Source organism: Oncorhynchus nerka, linkage group LG9a (assembly GCF_034236695.1).
Source record: "Oncorhynchus nerka isolate Pitt River linkage group LG9a, Oner_Uvic_2.0, whole genome shotgun sequence".
In the NCBI taxonomy this organism is placed as follows: Eukaryota; Metazoa; Chordata; class Actinopteri; order Salmoniformes; family Salmonidae; genus Oncorhynchus; species Oncorhynchus nerka.
Window position 1 is genome coordinate 17,617,503 of NC_088404.1, and position 19,282 is coordinate 17,636,784.

The following is a 19,282-nucleotide window of genomic DNA, read 5'->3' on the forward strand; positions in this document are numbered from 1 at the left end:
GACCAATAAGCACACTAACTATATCCATACTATGACCAATAAGCACACTAACTATATCCATACTAACTATATCCATACTATGACCAATAAGCATACTAACTATATCCATACTATGACCAATATATCCATACTAACTATATCCATACTAACTATATCCATACTATGACCAATAAGCATACTAACTATATCCATACTATGACCAATAAGCATACTAACTATATCCATACTACTATACCTATGACCATAAGCATACTAACTATATCCAACTATATCCATACTATGACCAATAAGCATACTAACTATATCCATATAACTATATCCATACTATGACCAATAAGCACACTAACTATATCCATACTATGACCAATAAGCATACTAACTATATCCATACTAACTATATCCATACTAACTATATCCATAAGATGACCAATAAGCACACTAACTATATCCATAAGATGACCAATAAGCACACTAACTATATCCATACTATGACCAATAAGCATACTAACTATATCCATACTATGACCAATAAGCATACTAACTATATCCATACTATGACCAATAAGCACACTAACTATATCCATACTAACTATATCCATAAGATGACCAATAAGCACACTAACTATATCCATACTAACTATATCCATGCTATGACCAATAAGCATACTAACTATATCCATACTAACTATATCCATGCTATGACCAATAAGCATACTAACTATATCCATAAGATGACCAATAAGCATACTAACTATATCCATACTAACTATATCCATGCTATGACCAATAAGCATACTAACTATATCCATACTATGACCAATAAGCATACTAACTATATCCATAAGATGACCAATAAGCATACTAACTATATCCATACTATGACCAATAAGCATACTAACTATATCCATAAGATGACCAATAAGCATACTAACTATATCCATAAGATGACCAATAAGCATACTAACTATATCCATAAGATGACCAATAAGCATACTAACTATATCCATACTAACTATATCCATGCTATGACCAATAAGCATACTAACTATATCCATACTATGACCAATAAGCATACTAACTATATCCATAAGATGACCAATAAGCATACTAACTATATCCATACTATGACCAATAAGCATACTAACTATATCCATGCTATGACCAATAAGCATACTAACTATATCCATGCTATGACCAATAAGCATACTAACTATATCCATGCTATGACCAATAAGCATACTAACTATATCCATGCTATGACCAATAAGCATACTAACTATATCCATACTATGACCAATAAGCATACTAACTATATCCATAAGATGACCAATAAGCATACTAACTATATCCATAAGATGACCAATAAGCATACTAACTATATCCATAAGATGACCAATAAGCATACTAACTATATCCATAAGATGACCAATAAGCATACTAACTATATCCATACTATGACCAATAAGCATACTAACTATATCCATACTATGACCAATAAGCACACTAACTATATCCATACTAACTATATCCATAAGATGACCAATAAGCACACTAACTATATCCATACTAACTATATCCATGCTATGACCAATAAGCATACTAACTATATCCATACTAACTATATCCATGCTATGACCAATAAGCATACTAACTATATCCATACTAACTATATCTATACTATGACCAATAAGCATACTAACTATATCCATACTATGACCAATAAGCATACTAACTATATCCATACTAACTATATCCATGCTATGACCAATAAGCATACTAACTATATCCATACTATGACCAATAAGCATACTAACTATATCCATGCTATGACCAATAAGCATACTAACTATATCCATACTATGACCAATAAGCATACTAACTATATCCATACTATGACCAATAAGCATACTAACTATATCCATACTATGACCAATAAGCATACTAACTATATCCATAGATGACCAATAAGCATACTAACTATATCCATACTATACCAATAAGCACACTAACTATATCCATACTATGACCAATAAGCATACTAACTATATCCATACTATGACCAATAAGCACACTAACTATATCCATACTATGACCAATAAGCATACTAACTATATCCATACTAACTATATCTATACAATGACCAATAAGCATACTAACTATATCCATACTATGACCAATAAGCACACTAACTATATCCATACTATGACCAGTAAGCACACTAACTATATCCATACTAACTATATATCTATACCAATGACCAATAAGCATACTAACTATATCCATACTATGACCAATAAGCATACTAACTATATCCATACTATGACCAATAAGCATACTAACTATATCCATACTATGACCAATAAAAGCATACTAACTATATCCATACTATGACCAATAAGCATACTAACTATATCCATACTATGACCAATAAGCATACTAACTATATCCATACTATGACCAATAAGCACACTAACTATATCCATACTATGACCAATAAGCATACTAACACACTAACTATATCCATACTATGACCAATAAGCATACTAACTATATCCATACTATGACCAATAAGCATACTAACTATATCCATACTATGACCAATAAGCATACTAACTATATCCATACTATGACCAATAAGCATACTAACTAACTATATCCATACTATGACCAATAAGCATACTAACTATATCCATACTATGACCAATAAGCATACTAACTATATCCATACTATGACCAATAAGCATACTAACTATATCCATACTATGACCAATAAGCATACTAACTATATCCATACTAACTATATCCATACTAAGCATATAACTATATCCATACTATGACCAATAAGCATACTAACTATATCTATACTATATGACCAATAAGCATACTAACTATATATACCATACATATGACCAATAAGCATACTAACTATATCCATACTATGACCAATAAGCATACTAACTATATCCATACTATGACCAATAAGCATACTAACTATATCCATACTATGACCAATAAGCATACTAACTATATCCATACTATGACCAATAAGCACACTAACTATATCCATACTATGACCAATAAGCACACTAACTATATCCATACTATGACCAATAAGCATACTAACTATATCCATACTAACTATATCCATATGACCAATAAGCATACTAACTATATCCATACTATGACCAATAAGCATACTAACTATATCCATACTATGACCAATAAGCATACTAACTATATCCATACTATGACCAATAAGCATACTAACTATATCCATACTAACTATATCCATACTATGACCAATAAGCATACTAACTATATCCATACTATGACCAATAAGCATACTAACTATATCCATACTATGACCAATAAGCACACTAACTATATCCATACTATGACCAATAAGCACACTAACTATACTAACCATATCCTATGACCAATAAGCATACTAACTATAATCCATACTAACTATATCCATGCCAATAAGCATACTAACTATATCCATACTATGACCAATAAGCACACTAACTATATCCATACTAACTATATCCATACTATGACCAATAAGCATACTAACTATATCCATACTAACTATATCCATACTAACTATATCCATACTATGACCAATAAGCATACTAACTATATCCATACTATGACCAATAAGCACACTAACTATATCCATACTAACTATATAACTATATCATAAGATGACCAATAAGCATACTAACTAACTATATCCATACTAACTATATCCATACTATGACCAATAAGCATACTAACTATATCCATACTAAAGCACACTAACTATATCCATACTATGACCAATAAACTATATCCATACTATGACCAATAAGCATACTAACTATATCCATAAGATGACCAATAAGCATACTAACTATATCCATACTAACTATATCTATACTATGACCAATAAGCATACTAACTATATCCATACTATGACCAATAAGCATACTAACTATATCCATACTAACTATATCCATGCTATGACCAATAAGCATACTAACTATATCCATACTATGACCAATAAGCATACTAACTATATCCATGCTATGACCAATAAGCATACTAACTATATCCATGCTATGACCAATAAGCATACTAACTATATCCATGCTATGACCAATAAGCATACTAACTATATCCATGCTATGACCAATAAGCATACTAACTATATCCATAAGATGACCAATAAGCATACTAACTATATCCATACTATGACCAATAAGCACACTAACTATATCCATACTATGACCAATAAGCATACTAACTATATCCATACTATGACCAATAAGCACACTAACTATATCCATACTATGACCAATAAGCATACTAACTATATCCATACTAACTATATCTATACAATGACCAATAAGCATACTAACTATATCCATACTATGACCAATAAGCACACTAACTATATCCATACTATGACCAGTAAGCACACTAACTATATCCATACTAACTATATCTATACAATGACCAATAAGCATACTAACTATATCTATACTATGACCAATAAGCATACTAACTATATCCATACTATGACCAATAAGCATACTAACTATATCCATACTATGACCAATAAGCATACTAACTGTATCCATACTATGACCAATAAGCATACTAACTATATCCATACTATGACCAATAAGCATACTAACTATATCCATACTATGACCAATAAGCATACTAACTATATCCATACTATGACCAATAAGCACACTAACTATATCCATACTATGACCAATAAGCATACTAACTATATCCATACTATGACCAATAAGCATACTAACTATATCCATACTATGACCAATAAGCATACTAACTATATCCATACTATGACCAATAAGCATACTAACTATATCCATACTATGACCAATAAGCATACTAACTATATCCATACTATGACCAATAAGCATACTAACTATATCCATACTATGACCAATAAGCATACTAACTATATCCATACTATGACCAATAAGCATACTAACTATATCCACACTAACTATATCCATACTAACTATATCTATACAATGACCAATAAGCATACTAACTATATCTATACTATGACCAATAAGCATACTAACTATATCCATACTATGACCAATAAGCATACTAACTATATCCATACTATGACCAATAAGCATACTAACTATATCCATACTATGACCAATAAGCATACTAACTATATCCATACTATGACCAATAAGCATACTAACTATATCCATACTATGACCAATAAGCACACTAACTATATCCATACTATGACCAATAAGCACACTAACTATATCCATACTATGACCAATAAGCATACTAACTATATCCATACTATGACCAATAAGCATACTAACTATATCCATACTATGACCAATAAGCATACTAACTATATCCATACTATGACCAATAAGCATACTAACTATATCCATACTATGACCAATAAGCATACTAACTATATCCACACTAACTATATCCATACTAACTATATCCATACTATGACCAATAAGCACACTAACTATATCCATACTATGACCAATAAGCACACTAACTATATCCATACTATGACCAATAAGCACACTAACTATATCCATACTATGACCAATAAGCACACTAACTATAATCCATACTAACTATATCCATACTAACTATATCCATACTATGACCAATAAGCACACTAACTATATCCATACTAACTATATCCATACTATGACCAATAAGCATACTAACTATATCCATACTAACTATATCCATACTATGACCAATAAGCACACTAACTATATCCATACTATGACCAATAAGCACACTAACTATATCCATACTATGACCAATAAGCACACTAACTATATCCATACTAACTATATCCATACTAACTATATCCATACTATGACCAATAAGCACACTAACTATATCCATACTAACTATATCCATACTATGACCAATAAGCATACTAACTATATCCATACTATGACCAATAAGCATACTAACTATATCCATACTAACTATATCCATACATGACCAACTATATCCATACTAACTATATCTATATCAATAAGCATACTAACTATATCCATATAACTATATCCATACTATATCCATACTATATCCATACTAACTATATGACCCATACTAACTATATCCATACTAACTATATCCATACTATGACCAATATCCATACTAACTATATCCATACTATGACCAATAATATCCATACTAACATACTAACTATATATCCATACTAACTATATCCATACTATGACCAATAAGCACACTAACTATATCCATACTATGACCAATAAGCACACTAACTATATCCATACTATGACCAATAAGCACACTAACTATATCCATACTAACTATATCTATACAATGACCAATAAGCATACTAACTATATCTATACTATGACCAATAAGCATACTAACTATATCCATACTATGACCAATAAGCATACTAACTATATCCATCCTATGACCAATAAGCATACTAACTATATCCATACTATGACCAATAAGCATACTAACTATATCCATCCTATGACCAATAAGCATACTAACTATATCCATACTATGACCAATAAGCATACTAACTATATCCATACTATGACCAATAAGCATACTAACTATATCCATACTATGACCAATAAGCATACTAACTATATCCATACTATGACCAATAAGCATACTAACTATATCCACACTAACTATATCTACACTATGACCAATAAGCATACTAACTATATCCACACTAACTATATCCATACTATGACCAATAAGCATACTAACTATATCCACACTAACTATATCTACACTATGACCAATAAGCATACTAACTATATCCACACTAACTATATCCATACTATGACCAATAAGCATACTAACTATATCCATACTATGACCAATAAGCATACTAACTATATCCATACTATGACCAATAAGCATACTAACTATATCCATACTATATCCTACTATCCATACTAACTATATCCATACTATGACCAATAAGCATAACTAACTATATCCATACATACTAACTATATCCATACTATGACCAATAAGCATACTAACTATATCTATACTATGACCAATAAGCATACTAACTATATCCATACTATGACCAATAAGCATACTAACTATATCCATACTATGACCAATAAGCATACTAACTATATCCATACTATGACCAATAAGCATACTAACTATATCCATACTATGACCAATAAGCATACTAACTATATCCATACTATGACCAATAAGCATACTAACTATATCCATACTATGACCAATAAGCATACTAACTATATCTATACTATGACCAATAAGCATACTAACTATATCCATACTATGACCAATAAGCATACTAACTATATCCATACTAACTATATCCATACTAACTATATCCATACTATGACCAGTAAGCACACTAACTATATCCATACTAACTATATCTATACAATGACCAATAAGCATACTAACTATATCTATACTATGACCAATAAGCATACTAACTATATCCATACTATGACCAATAAGCATACTAACTATATCCATACTATGACCAATAAGCATACTAACTATATCCATACTATGACCAATAAGCATACTAACTATATCCATACTATGACCAATAAGCATACTAACTATATCCATCCTATGACCAATAAGCATACTAACTATATCCATACTATGACCAATAAGCATACTAACTATATCCATACTAACTATATCCATACTATGACCAATAAGCACACTAACTATATCCATACTATGACCAATAAGCATACTAACTATATCCATACTAACTATATCCATACTATGACCAATAAGCATACTAACTATATCCATACTATGACCAATAAGCATACTAACTATATCCATACTAACTATATCCATACTAACTATATCCATACTATGACCAATAAGCATACTAACTATATCCATACTAACTATATCCATACTATGACCAATAAGCATACTAACTATATCCATACTAACTATATCCATACTAACTATATCCATACTAACTATATCCATACTAACTATATCCATACTATGACCAATAAGCATACTAACTATATCCATACTAACTATATCCATACTATGACCAATAAGCATACTAACTATATCCATACTAACTATATCTATACTATACAATAGCACACTAACTATATCCATACTAACTATATCCATACTATGACCAATAAGCATACTAACTATATCCATACTATGACCAATAAGCATACTAACTATATCCATACTAACTATATCCATACAATATACTAACTATATCCATACTAACTATATCCATACTAACTATATCCATACTATGACCAATAAGCATACTAACTATATCCATACTAACTATATCCATACTAACATATATCCATACTAACTATATCAATACTAACCTAGCATACTAATCAATACTAACTATATCCATACTATGACCAATATCAGCATACTAACTATATCAGCATACTAACTATATCAATACTATATCCATACTATGACCCATACTAACTATATCCATACTATGACAATATCCATACTAACTATATCCATACTATGACCAATAAGCATACTAACTATATCCATACTAACTATATCCATACTATAACTATATCCATACTAACTATATCAATGACCAATAACTATATCAATACTAACTATATCCATACTAACTATATCCATACTATGACCAATATCCATACTAACTATATCCATACTATGACCAATATCAGCATACTAACTATATCCATACTAACTATATCCATACTAACTATATCAATACTAACTATATCCATACTAACTATATCCATACTAACTATATCCATACTAACTATATCAATACTAACTATATCAATACTAACTATATCCATACTAACTATATCCATACTAACTATATCAATACTAACTATATCCATACTAACTATATCAATACTAACAATATCCATACTATGACCAATAAGCATACTAACTATATCCATACTAACTATATCCATACTAACTATATCCATACTAACTATATCCATACTATGACCAATAAGCATACTAACTATATCCATACTAACTATATCCATACTAACTATATCCATACTAACTATATCCATACTAACTATATCCATACTATGACCAATAAGCATACTAACTATATCCATACTAACTATATCCATACTATGACCAATAAGCATACTAACTATATCCATACTAACTATATCCATACTAACTATATCCATACTAACTATATCCATACTATGACCAATAAGCATACTAACTATATCCATACTAACTATATCCATACTAACTATATCCATACTAACTATATCCATACTATGACCAATAAGCATACTAACTATATCCATACTAACTATATCCATACTATGACCAATAAGCATACTAACTATATCCATACTATGACCAATAAGCATACTAACTATATCCATACTAACTATATCCATACTATGACCAATAAGCATACTAACTATATCCATACTAACTATATCCATACTAACTATATCCATACTAACTATATCCATACTATGACCAATAAGCACACTAACTATATCCATACTATGACCAATAAGCATACTAACTATATCTATACTATGACCAATAAGCATACTAACTATATCCATACTATGACCAATAAGCATACTAACTATATCCATACTATGACCAATAAGCATACTAACTATATCCATCCTATGACCAATAAGCATACTAACTATATCCATACTATGACCAATAAGCATACTAACTATATCCATACTATGACCAATAAGCATAGTAACTATATCTATACTATGACCAGTAAGCATACTAACTATATCCATACTAACTATATCCATACTATGACCAATAAGCATAGTAACTATATCTATACTATGACCAGTAAGCATACTAACTATATCCATACTAACTATATCCATACTATGACCAATAAGCACACTAACTATATCCATACTATGACCAATAAGCATACTAACTATATCCATACTAACTATATCCATACTATGACCAATAAGCATACTAACTATATCCATACTATGACCAATAAGCATACTAACTATATCCATACTAACTATATCCATACTATGACCAATAAGCATACTAACTATATCCATACTATGACCAATAAGCATACTAACTATATCCATACTAACTATATCCATACTATGACCAATAAGCACACTAACTATATCTATACTATGACCAATAAGCACACTAACTATATCCATACTATGACCAATAAGCACACTAACTATATCTATACTATGACCAATAAGCACACTAACTATATCTATACTATGACCAATAAGCATACTAACTATATCCATACTAACTATATCCATACTATGACCAATAAGCATACTAACTATATCCATACTATGACCAATAAGCATACTAACTATATCCATACTAACTATATCCATACTATGACCAATAAGCACACTAACTATATCTATACTATGACCAATAAGCACACTAACTATATCCATACTAACTATATCCATACTATGACCAATAAGCACACTAACTATATCCATACTAACTATATCCATACTATGACCAATAAGCACACTAACTATATCCATACTATGACCAATAAGCACACTAACTATATCCATACTATGACCAATAAGCACACTAACTATATCCATACTATGACCAATAAGCATACTAACTATATCCATTATATGACCAGTAAGCATACTAACTATATCCATACTATGACCAATAAGCATACTACATACATACATTTGTCACAAATAGTACGGTTAATGAGGTTAGTATGAGTATTCGAACACAGCTTATGACTGTCCCACTGTACCTGAGCGTCCATTTTGAGCAGCAGAAAACAAAGCAGAGGTTGGGTGGTCTTCAAGGAGACTAATATTATCCGTTGGATCTCGGTTAAGCAGCATTGACAATAAAGTGACATTTCCTGGGAAGCAGCTTGGAGGAGCAGGGGCGCCCGTCGTCCAGGGCAACGGGCCCACCGCAGTTTAGCGAGGGGACTATGGAGGGACGCCAGCCTAACAGGAGTTAGAGGGGACAAGGTTGAACATGGCAGAGAAACTTTGATAGAGAGGGGAAGGGGAATGAGGGAGATGAACACCACAACACCTGAGTTCCACAACACAGTCTGGTTAGAGCTCAAAAGACAATGAATGCATGAATCTATACTGAACAAAAATATACAAAAATGTGAACGCAGCAAGCTACAATTTTAAAGATTTTACAGAGTTACAGTTCATATAAGGAAATCAGTCAATTTAAATAAATAAATTAGGCCCTAATCTATGGATTTGACATGACTGGGCAGGGGCATAGCCATGGGTGGGGTGGCATAGGCCCAACCACTCAGGAGCCAGGGCCAGCCAATCTGAATTTGTTTTTCACTACAAAAGGGCTTCATTACAGACAGAAATTACTCCTCAGTTTCATCAGCTGTCAGTGTGGCTGGTCTCAGATGATCCCGCAGGTGAAGAAGCCGGATGTGGAGGTCCTGGCTGGTGTGTTTACATGTGGTTGTGAGGCCGGATGGATGTACTGCCAAATTCTCTAAAACGAGGAGGTAGCTTATGGTAGAGAAATTATTATTAAATTATCTGGCAACAGCTCTAGTGGACATTCCTGCACTCAGCATGCCAGTTGCCAATCCCTGTTGTGTTGTGTGACAAAACTGCACATTTTAGAGTGACTTTTTATTGTCCGCAGCACAAGGTGCACCTGTTTAATGATCATGCTGTTTAACCAGCCTCATCATATACCACACCTGTCAGGTAGATGGATTATTTTGGTAAAGGAGAAATGCTCATTAACAGGGATGTAAAAAAAAATTAGTTACAACATTTAAGAGAAATAAGCTTTTTAGGATTGTGTCAAGGTACAGATCTGGGGAACAGTAGCAAAACATTTCTGCAGCATTGAAGGTCCCCAAGAACACAATGGCCTCCGTCATTCTTAAATGGAAGAAGTTTGGAACCACCAAGATTCTTCCAAGAGCTGGCTGCCTGGCCAAACTAAGCAATCAGGGAGAAGGGCCTTGGTCAGGGAGGTAACCAAGAACCTAATGGTCACAAATACAGGTGTGCCAAGCTTGTAGCGTCATACCCAAGAAGCCTCGAGGCTGTAATTGCTGCCAAAGGTACTTCAACAAAGTACTGAGTAAAGGGTCTGAATAGTTATGTAAATGTGATATTTTAACTTGTATTTTAATACATTTTCAAAAATGTATGCGGTGTTGTATGTAGAATGATGAGGGGAAATGACTTAATCAGTTTTAGAATGAGGCTGTAATGTAACAAAAGGTGGAAAAAGTCAAGGGGTCTGAATACTTTCCAAATGCACTTTAGAACTTAAATTTGCAATTAAAAGGCGCAGTATTGTATAACGCTAATATGTAGCAAAATGCTAAACTCTACTCTATGAATGGGGTGGGAGGGAAAGTGAAGGTCATTGTTAGCTACAATGCTATAAAGGAACGTCAAGGGTTATTTGGCACTTCTCGGGACATGCAGGTGAAAAGCGTTCAGAGCAAAAAGAGCTGAAGACCTTTAGATTACACCCTTGTCAGAAAGACTGAAAAGGAGAGGGGGAGGAAAGGAAGGGAAGTGTATTTCATTATTTTAACGACATCAGCGGTTGACAGCCATTACCGTTGCGCTTTCCAAGACGTCTGACTAAGTTACTGTTTTGGGATACTGAAGTAACAGAAACTACTGGTGACATTAAAGCTGGTGTTCAGTTTGGTCTTTTGAGGTGAAAGTCAAATTTGTTTCACTGCTGTGGAGGAAGACTTAGTATAGTGCAGTTGTAGTATAGTCTTAATAGAAGTGTGTTTTGGCAAAAAAGTATTCTAGGTAATGATGACATTTTAGCCAACATATTGTAACATTAAGACAAATTTTACTTGTAAGAAATCTGACGTGAACCTTACCCTAAAATGCTGATATATCCCTTCATGAAATAAATAGAATCAGTAGAGAAAACGAACACATTCCTCCTTTGTTTCAGACAAAATTCTATAAAGCACTTTTCTCATTCATACACATTGGGATAAAATCTAAGTAAAACAAACAGGACTTGCGTCAACTACTCGATTGCTTGAAATGTGTTATGAAATGTGCTTTTTCAACAAATTGCGACGATAAATCCATGTTGCAATATATACAGAAACAAGAATATTACATTCATAGCACTATAAACATCCACATGAAACTGTAAGTACATCATAACATACAGAGTGGAGGAATATGGAGTTGAAACAGGAAGGAACATGGAATGGACAGGGGTCAGAGGGAGGAGGTGGTGTGTGTATGGAGAGGGGTGATGATGATGAAGAGGAAGAAGCATGCTAGTGGACTGGGGATGAGGGGAGAGAGCAGCCTCTGGCATCAGCTTCAGAGAGGAGGGGGTTACTCACAGGAACCCTACACACCCATCTGAACAGGGAAAACTTAGCCTTAAAACCTCATTGCCTCAAATAACACTGGTGTAACACTCCTCGAGATAGCTAGCCTAGCTATTGACCCTTTACCCTGCAGGCACATGATATTGGCCTGCCACTAGTCTGTTTACAGCTGCTAGCTGGGGAATAACGTGTCAGAATAGGACTCTGGTGAAGCAGGGAGACGACAGGCTCCAGAAGGAGTGGGAGGAGGATTAAGTATGCGTACAGAGAGATCAGGTCTCAAGCAGTGGTCGGTTTAGGGCCGAGAGGGATACAGTCACTGCAACAATTAGCAAGAGTTAACATGACTGACCCTGCTCCTTTGTGTTCTCCTTTGGACTCCTGTGGTTAAAGCAGGTTCCTTATGGCCTGAATCCTACGTTAGGCTAGGCTAGGCTAGCCTAGCATTGGAAAGATAGTTGGAGCGGAGAGGTAGAGGCAGTAAGGGGAGAGCGATAGGGGGAGCGTGGTGCCCCTTTACCTGATGCTGTTGCCAGGGGGCTGCCTGGGACTACGGGATGGAATGCTAGCAAAGGAGGAGGGGTTTATGGAGGAGGGGCTACTGACAGTGATGGCAGCGCTGGCGGGGGGGCACTCTGCACACGTGGCCTGGTGCGGCCCCCTCACCCCCCTTGCGGGGGGGCAGGCACCCACCTGAGACGCCGTCAAAGCTGGGACCAGGTCCAGGGCGGGTTTGGGCGGCAGCTGGGGCGTGCCGGGTTTTAACCCCGCCCCGGGGGAACGGTTGCTGTCCCCCACCACTTTGATGGGTGGGTGGGGAGGGGAGGGGGTCTGGGAGAGACCCGGCTTTTTGGGCGGGATGGGGGGCGGGTTTCCCCGGTCGATCCTCGCCACTGTGGGGGACTTGAGGCCGATGTGGTGGCCCAGGCGGCCAGGGAAGGGCCCCCCTTCTGAGGTGGAGTGGGGCAGGCCGGGACGGAGGGCTCCGGGGCCACCTGCTGGGGGGCTGGTGAAGCGTGAGAGGACCTGCGTGACGGTATGTCGCGCTTGCTGCTTGGCGGCAAAGTTGTCTCGGTTGGTGGGGGATAGGTCACGGGTCGGCGGGCTGCTCTGGGAGGATGTGCCGTTTTGGTCCTGCTCCTGGAACTTGTAGCGGGCAGCCTGGACACGAGGGCTCACCCCCATGGGCAGGGCTGAAGTGGGGTTAGGGGAGTATAACCCACCATGGGGCGTCTGGCCCTCGGCTCCATTCTCCCCTGTTTGAAGAAGTCCTCCTGAGCTGCTGTGGACCAGCCCCCGGCCTGCGCTGGGCGTCTTGGGCAGGCTGAGGCCTGCGTAGTTGGTGGGAGTGGGTTTGACAGGGATGGTGAGGGGGATCGTCTTCTTCTGCCCCTCGGCCTCTGGAGGGGGCAGGTCCGTTTGGCAGGAGGCCGTCTGGGAGCTGACTGGGTCTGTGGCCACAGCAACAGATGCTGTGTTTTTGGGAGGTGGGGGGTTGGTGGTAGAGGTGGGATCCACAGCAGTAGCTACAGCCGGTTGGGCTGGGATACCGGCTTTACCATCCTTACCGGCTTTAACGTCCTTACCATCCCGTTCAGTCCTGAGCTGCTCTACCTGCCGGCGCAGGCTCAGGCTCTCTGTCTCCTCTCGGCCCAGCCTGGCACGCAGCTGCTCGCGTTCAGTGTCCAGCTCTGACAGCTGCTTCTCCATCTTGGCCTCCATCTGTTGTCCACGCTGCCTCTCTGCTGTCAACTCCTCCTGCAGCCGCCCGGCCAAGCGGCTCTCCTCATCCAGCCGGGCAGAAATCTCGTCGAAGCGCTGCGACTCCTCCACCACGCGCGTCGCCAGCTGCTTGCACTCCCTCACCAGCATCATAACCATGTGCTTGTTCTTCTCCCGCTCGTCCTTTAGCTGGGTGGTTAGTTTACGGTGCTCCTGCTCCAGACTATGCAGCTGTAGCTTCTCCATCTCCAGCTGAGAGATAGATAGACCACAAGTTAGTCAGAGGAGATGTCGTTTAGAAAACACACGCATACTATATGGCAGACAGACAGAACGACCCACAGCTCTTCCAAACTGTAATACTGTAACCCTTATCCCAAACTGTAATACTGTAACCCTTATCCCAAACTGTAATACTGTAACCCTTATCCCAAACTGTAATACTGTAACCCTTATCCCAAACTGTAATACTGTAACCCTTATCCCAAACTGTAATACTGTAACTCTTACCCCCTCTATACCCCCTCAGTCACGCGTCAGAACATACTAATACAAATGCCCAGATCACACCTACAGTCAGGAGCTCAGATTATCTACAGTAAACTCACTTTTCAGCAACACACAAACACATGTCAGTCAGGACATACACATACACACACACACGCCCAGATCACACCTACACTAAACATCTCAGATATAGCTAGGGCACCCACATCTGGAATATCCTTCACACCACAAACCGTCATGTCACATTCACGCCCCCACATGACATGACAATATACATTGCATTCGGAAAGTATTCAGACCCCTCCATTGTTCAACATTTTGTTACATTACAGCATTATTCTAAAGCTGATTAAAACATTTTTCCCCTCATCAATTTACACCCCATAATGTAAAAGCAAAAACTTTTTTTTTTTTTTTTAAAATATTTTGCAAATGTATTAAATGTTTTAAAATAAATACTTTATTTATATAAGTATTCAGACCCTATGCTATGATACTCAAAATTGATCTCAGGTGCATCTTGTTTCCATTGATCATTATTGAGATGTTTTTACAACTTGATTGGAGTCCACCTGTGGTAAATTCAATTGATTTGAAAAGGCACACTCCTGTCTATATAAGGTCCCACTGTTGACAGTGCCAGTCAGAGCAAAAACCAAGCCATGAGGTGGAAGGAATTGTCCATAGAGCTCTGAGACAGGATTGTGTTGAGGCACAGATCTGGGGAAGGGTACTAAAAAACTTCTGCATCATTCTTAAATGGAAGAGGTTTGGAACAACCAAGACTCTTCCTATAGCTGGCCGCCCGGCAAAACTGATCAAACGTGGGAGAAGGGCCTTGGTCAGGGAGGTGACCAATAACCAGATGGGGACGCATGGTGGTGGCAGCATCATGCTGTGGGGGTGTTTTGCAACGGCAGGGACTGGGAGACTTGAACGGAGCAAAGTAGATCCTTGATGAAAACCTGCTCCAGACCGGTTAGGTTCTCAGACTTGGGCAAAGGTTCCCCTTCCAACAGAACAATGACCCGAAGCACACAGGCAAGACAACGCAGGAGTGGCTTCGTGACAAGTCTCTGAATGTCCTTGAGTGGCACAGCCAGAGCCTGGACTTGAACCCGATCAAACATCTCTGGAGAGACCTGAAAATAGCTGTGCAGCGACGCTCCCCATCCAACCTGACAGAGCTTGAGGATCTGCAGAGAAAAATGGGAGAAACTGCCCAAATACAGATGTTTCCAAACTTGTAGCGTCATACCCAAGAAGACTCAGGGCTGTAATCGCTGTCAAAGGTGCTTCAACAAAGTACTGAGTAAAGGGTCTGAATACTTATGTAAATGTGATATTTCCGTTTTTTATTTTTAAAACCTGTCTGGGAACGGGGTTCCGCTAGCGGAACAAATTCCAATTCAATCAAAAGAAATCTCAAAAATCTAATTTCTCAAACATACAAGTATTACCTAGGATAGGATAAAGTAATCCTTCTCACCCCCCTTAAAAGATTTAGATGCACTATTGTAAAGTGGCTGTTCCACTGGATGTCATAAGGTGAACGCACCAATTTGTAAGTCGCTCTGGATAAGAACGTCTGCTAAATGACTTAAATGATGTAAATGATTAGGCACCATTTTAAAGATACAATTCTTGTTAATCCAGCCACAGTGTCTGATTTCAAAAATGCTTTACTGCGAAAGCTCCACAAATGATTATATTAGGTCACCACCAAGTCACAGAAAAACACAGCGATTTTTCCAGCCAAAGAGAGTTGTCACAAAAAGTAGAAATATATATCAAATTAATCACTAACCTTTGATGATCTTCATCAGATGACACTCATAGGACTTCACGTTACACAATACATGTATGTTTTGTTTGATAAAGTGAATATTTATATCCAAAAATCTAATTTTACATTGCCGTGTTATGTTCAGTAGTTCCAAAACATGCAGTGATTTTGCAGAGAGCCACATCAATTCACAGAAATACTCATAATAAACATTGATAATAGATACAACTATTATACATGGAACTTTAGATAAACTTCTCCTTAATGCAACCGCTGTGTCAGATTTAAACAAATACAATTTTTTAAAAGCATAATCTGAGTACGGCTCTCAGATGACAAATCAAGCCAAACAGATATCCGCCATGTTGGAGTCAACATTAGTCAGTAATAGCATTATAAATATTAAATTATCATTTGATGATCTTCATCAGAATGCACTACCAAGAATCCCAGTTCCTCAATAAATGTTTGATTTGTTCGATAAAGTTCATAATTTATGTCCAAACACTTCCTTTTGTTTGCACGTTTAGTAAACAAATTGAAACTCACGAGGCGCGGGCAATTCCAGAGGAAATGTCGGATGAAAAATCCAAAAAGTTATATTACTGGTCGTAGAAACATATCAAATAATGTATAGAATAAATCTTTAGGATGTTTTTATCATAAATGTTCAATAATGTCCCAACCGGAGAATTCCATTGTCTGTAGAAAAGCAATGGAACGAGAGGTAACTTTCTCATGACCGCGCGTCACAAGCCCATGCCAGACCTCTGACTCATTCCCCTCTCATTCAGCCCCCCTTCATAGTAGAAGCATCAAACAATGTTCTAAAGACTGTTGACATCTAGTGGAAGCTTTAGGAAGTGCAATATGACCAATATCCCACTGTCTTCAATAGGGGATGAGTTGAAAAACTACAAGCCTCAGATTTCCCACTCCCTGTTCGGATTTTTTTCTCAGGTTTTTGCCTGCCATATGAGTTCTGTTATACTCACAGGCATCATTCAAACAGTTTTAGAAACTTCAGAGTGTTTTCTATCTAATAATATAATAATGATATCTAATACTAATAATAATATGCATATATTAGCATCTGGGACTGAGTAGGAGGCAGTTTACTCTGGGCACGCTTTTCATCCAAAAGTGAAAATGCTGTCCCCTAGCCCAAACAGGTGAATACATTAGCAGAAATGTCTAAAAAACAGTTTTTGCTTTGTCATTATGAGGTAATGTGTGGAGATTGATGAGGGGAAAAAATATTTAATCAATTTAAAAATAAAGCTGTAACCTAACTAAATGTGGAAAAAGTCAAGGGGTCTGAATACTTTCCGAAGGCACTGTATGGAGTGCAGTGACATGTCCTATAAGGAGCATGGGTGGCAAATCTGATGGCCGAATGGTAACGAACATCTAGCCGCCCGAGAGCACCCTTACCTGCCAATCTATTAATTACGTCTCCGTAATCTAGCATGGGTAGGATGGTCATCTGAATCAGGGTTAGTTTGGCAGCTGGGGTGAAAGAGGGATTTAGATAGAGGAAACCAAGTCTAGATTTAACCTTAGCCTGCAGCTTTGATATATGCTGAGAGAAGGACAGTGTTCCGTTTAGCCATACTCCCAAGTACTTGTATGACTACCTCAAGCTCTAAACCCTCAGACGTAGTAATCACACCGGTGGGGAGAGGGGCATTCTTCTTACCAAACCACAAACTTTGCTTAAGAGGTGTTCAGAACAAGGTTAAGGGCAGAGAAAGCTTCTTGGACACTAAGAAGACTTTGCTGTTGAGTGTTTAACACAAAATCCGGGGAGGGGCCAGCTGAGTATAAGACTGTATCAT

General features: G+C 36.8%; 1 pseudogene; it reads right to left on the reverse strand.

Annotated features, from left to right (window-relative positions):
• LOC115122399 (cortactin-binding protein 2-like) overlaps positions 1 to 19,282 on the reverse strand; it is a 171,573-nt pseudogene that overhangs the window by 28,768 nt on the left and 123,523 nt on the right.